We start from the raw sequence: 6,974 nt of genomic DNA on the forward strand, positions 1-6,974 counted from the left end.
TTTTTTATGGAAATTATGCATAAGTATGGCACAAATAAAATATGTTAATTTGTGTCATAAAATGTTGGGATAAAACAAATAAATAAGGGCATGGGCATAAAATAATGAAAAGGAGTATGGTGAATACAAAAAAAAAATGTGTGTGTAGTTGTTTGTCCCCCCCATTGCCGTGAGCTAAAGAAAAGAAAGGAGAGAATTTTTGTTCATCCTTTTCTCATCTTCATACTTGCCGAAACTAGAAAGAAAAACAAAGAAAAAAATTCTCATCCTTTGGTTCATCCTTGGCCAATAATTTTAAGGAGGAAGGAAGAAGAAAGGTTAAGAGGTTCGCCATGCATGTAGCTAGGCTAAGGTATGTTTGATGATGTTCCATGAGATGCATGCATGTTTTTAGTTGTTAGCTTGAGTTCTACCTAGCCCATGGTCTAAATCTTGCTATGTGATGGAAATGACACTTGACCATGGATGCATCATTCTTGGTTGATGTTTGATGTGGTGGTGAGAGCATATGAAACCTAGGTAGAGTTTAATGCCATTGCATGCTAAATATGAAGCTTGTTATGGCATGTGATGATGACTTATAATTCTTGAACTCCTTTTTAGCATTTTGTGTGAGCAATATGTGCATTGGTTGCTAAATGGAGAAGAATCGGCTAGCAGTTGGTGCTAAGGCCGAATGTAACTTTGCATGTTAATGAGCAATGCATGTGTTAAATTGATGGAAAGGGGAGGGATGCTTTACTAGTGTGTATATGTGTGTATAAGTGTGAAATCGACCCCAAAAATAGACATGCATATTCGGCCAAGGGGGAAAAATTAGCTAATATGTTGTGTTGATGCATGATTCACATGTATGTGACTTTAATGTCTAATGTAAATATGGGCTAAGTGGCCTTGTGTTCATCTTTTCGATGCCTAAATGATGAAATCAATTTATTTTGTTTAATTAAGCTCAAGAGCAAAGGGGAAATAGATCCGATAAAGGGAAGGAAAAAGTGGTCGAATAGTTAGCGGAATGTTCGACAACACCGAGGTAAGTTCTTGAGTAAGAGCTTAAATTAGATGTGATTAAATCATGTTTAAGCAAATGAAAATCATGCTCTATGTGTGGCTATTGAGCCGAATGTGCAAGGATGATATGTGCCTTGTGTTGGAGTTTTTGCAAATGAAAATGAAATACGAATGTGCCATGAATTATTGTTAGATGTGCATGATTAATTGAATGCTGTCCGGCTAAGTCCGAAGGCTTTGTGCTAAGTGACTATATCCGGACTAAGATCCGAAGGCATTGTGCGAGTTATTAATTCCGGGTTAAGTCCCGAAGGCCTTGTGCGAGATACTAATTCCGGGTTAAGTCCCGAAGGCATTCGTGCGAGTTTTAAAATCCGGGTTAAGTCCCGAAGGCATTGTATGAGTTACTATAACCGGGCTATATCCGAAGGCACTTGAACGAGGAGCTATATCCGGTTAAATTCCGAAGGTACGTGATTTGGTAATGAATGAGCTTACTGTAAAATTTCAGCTAATACTCGAAAAACATCCCAATATTGGGATATGTTACGTATGTGTTGAATTTAATCGAGCCCTTACAAATAAATATTCGTTCAGTTGATGAACGAGCTACCGCCTTCGGCTAAGTTGGTCTTTTGTGTATGTACATAAGGGTTAACGTTATGAAGTAAGTTTGATATCGGAAAATTGTGTATTATGAAATATTCCGTTTAGCTAAATGTGTGCTATTCTTCGTTATGCTGGAATTCCTTGCTCAAAACTTACTAAGCATAAATTGCTTACTTCGTTCCATTGCTCCTCTGTTTTATAGATTTTTGGTTCTCCAGCTATCGGACTCGGGATCTTGAAGTCGAAGTCGCCCACACTATCAAAGGCTCTTTGGGTACTCTTTTGGTTGAATTTTGATATGGCATGTTTAGGACGACCCATTGTTGTTTTTCGAGTACTTTATGTGATGTATAAGTTTTGGATAGCCATGTGAAAATGGCTTATATGTGTTTAAGTATAATGTTATAATCATTTAGTGTGGATATGCTTGACAAGGATTGGCACGGGGATGGTTAATCACTTTCATAAATTGTGCTATGTATGCAAAAAGGGCTAGTTGAACCATGAAATAGGTAAAGCCTACCTTAAGGGTAGATGCTGACAGCATCAGTGACGTAGATTTGGAAAATCACTAAAAATATTAGGAATGGAATTAAATAGTGAATAAATTATGTAAACAAACCTTGAAGAATCTACTTTCATAGGAAAGTAACGAAACATCATACGGACAGTATGTTAAGAGATATTAAGGTTTCGGTGAGACAGGGTCAGAACAGGTTCTGGGTTCCTTGTTCGACTTTGGAAATTGATTATAAATTACCAGAGATAATTAGGAGTCATACCATATATGTATAGATTTCTCTCTGAGTCTAGTTTCTATAGAAACAAACAGCATCAGTATTGGAGCCCTGTACAAGGAGATATCAAGTCGTAATGCGAAAAGGTCAGGGTAGTCGATTCCTGTAACATGGGAGATTTTAACTAATAAACTGTACTAATTGGCCCGATAAAAATTCTAGAAAAAAATATGTAGATGGGCATATGAGTCTAGTTTCAGGGAAAAATCACGAAACTGATTTTCGAGTTGTGAAGCTCAAGATATGATTTTTAAAGCGACTAGTACACAGATTGGGCAGTGTCTGGAAATTTTTCAAAGTTTGTTAACACCTCGTGTTCGACTCCGGTGTCGGACTCGGGTTCGGGGTTTACAGATATGTGGATTCATTACGTAAAGTAAATTATCAGGTACGAACAACCTAATTAAGTACATGTGAATTAAATGAATTTGATGATTGATGTGAATCGAACATATAAGAAATGGTTTCATGTTTATGTTCAACTATGAGACCTTGTGTTAAATTGACAATCGATTTGTTCAATACATTAGTTGGTCAGGTATGCGATATGTACTTATGCATGTTAAATCGATTGGAATTGAATCATGAATGTGAATTGAGAAGCATAGGTAAAAATGCCTATGTCATATATGTGAGTAAGGGTAAAACCATCGTAAATTATCGATAAGGATGGGCTATGTGCGGAACCATCTTATAATTGCTAATTTGAAAGGTTGTGTGCGAATCAGTGAGCAAAATGTATTGTATTGAGATGATGCTTCAGTGAAAATATACACATGTTCTTTGTGTTGAATGAATATTAAATTAAAGTTATGAGTCGTATGTGACTAGCATATCTAGTCGAATTTGATACTATTAACTGATAGTGTAAATCTTTGTTCATAGATATGTGTTTCAGTTATACATGATTGAAGTATAAGTTATGAAAGTGGGAAAGAATAGGTGAATTGTTTATCGAAATATGATATCGGGCTTCGGGCCTAGCAGGCTATGATGCCGGTGAAATATTATTCGGGCCTTTGAGCCTAGCAGGCTATATGCCGGTGAAATGAAATGTATGTAATTCGGTGTTCCTTGTAAGATAGGGATTTAGCCGAATGTTAAAGATGAAATGATAGTGTGTTGTATCATGTTTGTATGGCCTAATGGCAGTATAACATGTTGGTAAATATGCAATGTGCTTTTATAATCGAATGATAAGTTTGAAATGAATGTGAGTGAAATGTTATGCATAAGCTATCAAATGCTAAGTGTGAAAATGAGATGAAAGAAAGTGTTTGAGATGTATGATTATATACGTTCGAATGATGTTAGTACTTAATTGATATGAAATGTTATATGGAACTTGTTGATTTGATTATTCAGGCCTTTGAGCCTAGCAGGCTATAATGCCGGTGAAATGTTATTCGGGCCTTTGAGCCTAGCAGGCTATAATGCCGGTGAAATGTTATTCGGGCTTTTGAGCCTAGCAGGCTATAATGCCGGTGAAATGTTATTCCAGCCTTTGAGCCTAGCAGGCTATAATGCCGGTGAAATGTTATTCCGGCCTTTGAGCATAGCAGGCTATAATGCCGGTGAAATGTGATTCGGGCCTTTGAGCCTAGCAGGCTATAATGCCAGTGAAATGTTTTTCGAGCCTTTGAGCCTAGCAGGCTATAATGCCGGTGAAATGTTATTCGGGCCTTTGAGCCTAGCAGGCTATAATGCCGGTGAGATATTTTTCGGGCCTTTGAGCCTAGCAGGCTATAATGTTGGTGAGATACTATTCGGGCTTTCGAGCCTAACAGACTATAATGCCGGTGAAATGATATCAGGCCTCGAGCCTAGCAGGCGAAATGCCGGTGATTTGGGAAAAGTCTAAGACTAAGGTACCTCGTGTTAGATTGAAAAATGAATATATTCAATACGTTAAGTGGGCCAGGTACGCATTATGTACTCATATGTGAGTTTGATTTGAAGTGAATCATAAGTGTGTAATGTGATACATATGTGAACAAATGTTATAACTATATCTATGATCATGATACATTTGGTCAAGGTGTGTAAGTATGTGAAGGTATTTGATTTATTTATGTTATATGAATTTAGATTAAGTGTTATAAGAATGATGAATGTGCATTATGTGCATGTGTATATTCGGCCAGATGGCAACATACCTAGAATATGGCCGCTTGAGAAATTGAATAATCGAAGTATATTTGCGTTTATTTGTTTGCATTGCTTAAAACTTACTAGGCTTATGAAAACTTACTCCATTGTTACATTCCTCTATTTTATAGATTGTTGACTCCAGTTACCTGCTTGGGTTGGAGTTCGCCGGAGATATTATCACACTGTCGAGCTCACGCTATTGGTGTAAGTAAATCCTAGTATTTCAAGTCTATGGCATGTATAGGGTTTTAATGTTGAGTATGTGATATTATAATTTAGCCAAAGGTGTTCGCTTGTATTGATAAAGTGTTTTGGCCATGTGAATTGGCCTATGTTGGCTAGTGATGATTTGGGCCTCGTAAGCCCATATATGGGACAGATTGCATGTGAAAAGAAAAGTTTTAAATTGATTGAATTTTTTGGCACGGTTTTTGTGTGATTAACTAAGTTTAAGTCGGGTAACACCTCGGACCCTGTTCCGGCAAGGGATTCGGGCGAGGGGTGTTACAATTATCACGACGAAAGGCAAGTGCACCTATCGAACAATAGTATCGTAATGGCAAGACCGGAATATCGTACCCAAGGGAACCAAAAGTACTAGTAATAACTATATTTTTATTATTTAACCTAGAAATAAGGAGTGGCTGTTTATTAAACTAATTAACTAACATAATTAACTAATTAAACTAAAGCAAAGAGACAATTTGGAAAAAGGCTTGAAGAAAGATTGATAAAGACGACACCCAAGGGTGAATCCACCTAGATTTCACTTGTTATCTGACTCTGAACCAGACGATTTATTCACTTGACTTGATCCATGTGACAGCCAAAAATTGACCCTAGTCGGGAAGTGGTTTCGGGACCACAAAACCGAGTCATAAAAATAATTAATTTCCATATTCTATGCTTATTATGTGTGTACATGAGTATGTGGAAGTTTCATTCTCCAATTTTGCCAATTGCATGAGAAATTATTAAATAGGGATCGATATGAGACATGGTGAAAATATGATAGGCTAATTTAAAATGGTCTATTAATGCATGTTATGAAAATGATGGGTTTGCATGTCAAATTACCCAAAATTTGAGCTAGTGGTTGGCCATGCTATGGGTGGAAACATGTTGGGAACATGTTGGCTTAGTGAGGTATGTTAGAAAAAAATAAAATAAGGAATAAGGTTAATAAAATACTAGTTAATAGGAGGAGAAACCAAAGTTTCTCCATCCTTGCTCCTCATTGCCGTACCTAGAAGAGAAAAGCTTTGAAAAATTCAACTATGGTGGTTAGCTAAATCAAGGTAAGTTCAAGGATGATTCTTGGATTTTTAGCATTTTTTTTTTGTTAGTCATCAAGTTCCTTGCTTAACCCATGACCAAAATTTGAAATGGTGTGGTGTCTTGAGCATTCGGTTTTAGTTATTAAAGGATGAGATTGGGTTATAGTCTTTATGTTTTATGAAGAATTGTTGAAGAGAAATGTTCAAGAAATGGTTGTTGTTCATGTTATTTGGATGAAAAGAAAATGGTAGTTAGGTGAAGTAGAGTCTAACAAATGAGCACATATGTGCATTAGTTGCTAAATGGAGAAAAATCGGCTAACAAGATGTGTACTAAGGCCGAATATGATTTTGGATACTATTGGGCAATGTATGTGTTTTGAATTGATGGAATGGAGAGGATGCTTTAATTGTGTTATGAACAATTATATGTTAAATTAAGGTTTGCTAAGCTAGCTACTAAGGTGAAATGCAAATGTTAGCATATGATTTGGTAATAATCTGCTTGGGGACAGCAGCAGTAAGGTGATTTGGAAAATTGCCATAATTTGTAGGAGTTGAATTAGAAGCTGAGTAAATTATGTCATTAAAGCTTGAAGAGTCTATTTTCTTACAAAAGAAACTATAAAAACAAAAGAGTTACCGATCTTGAGATATTTGAAGTATTGTGGGGCTGAGTCAAAATGACTACTAGATTCCCTGTTCTGTTTTTAGAAAATCATTATAAATTGTACAAAAATGATTATAAGATAAAATTTATATGCTTAAACTCCTTAATGAGTCTAGTTTCAAATGAAATCAAATACAACATATTTGGAATTCTGTAAAATGAGAAATTTGATTTGTAGTGAAGAGTGGTCAGATTAGTCAAACAGTGAAACAGGGGAAACTTTAAGAAAAATCTGGTATTGATTGCCCAAGCCTAAAATTCTGAAAATTTTATGGATGAAGATATACGAGTCTATATTCAGGGAAAATTAACGGCAAGTGATTTGGAGTTTTTTAGCTCCAGTTATAAATAATTTGGTGACTACTGCTCAAGAAAACAGCTCGTAGTGAATATGTGATTTTGTTGTAAACATTAATGAAAATTTGCTAATGAATTATTTATTGATTTTATAAAGCTTAC

Source organism: Gossypium hirsutum, chromosome A08 (assembly GCF_007990345.1).
Source record: "Gossypium hirsutum isolate 1008001.06 chromosome A08, Gossypium_hirsutum_v2.1, whole genome shotgun sequence".
NCBI lineage: Eukaryota > Viridiplantae > Streptophyta > Magnoliopsida > Malvales > Malvaceae > Gossypium > Gossypium hirsutum.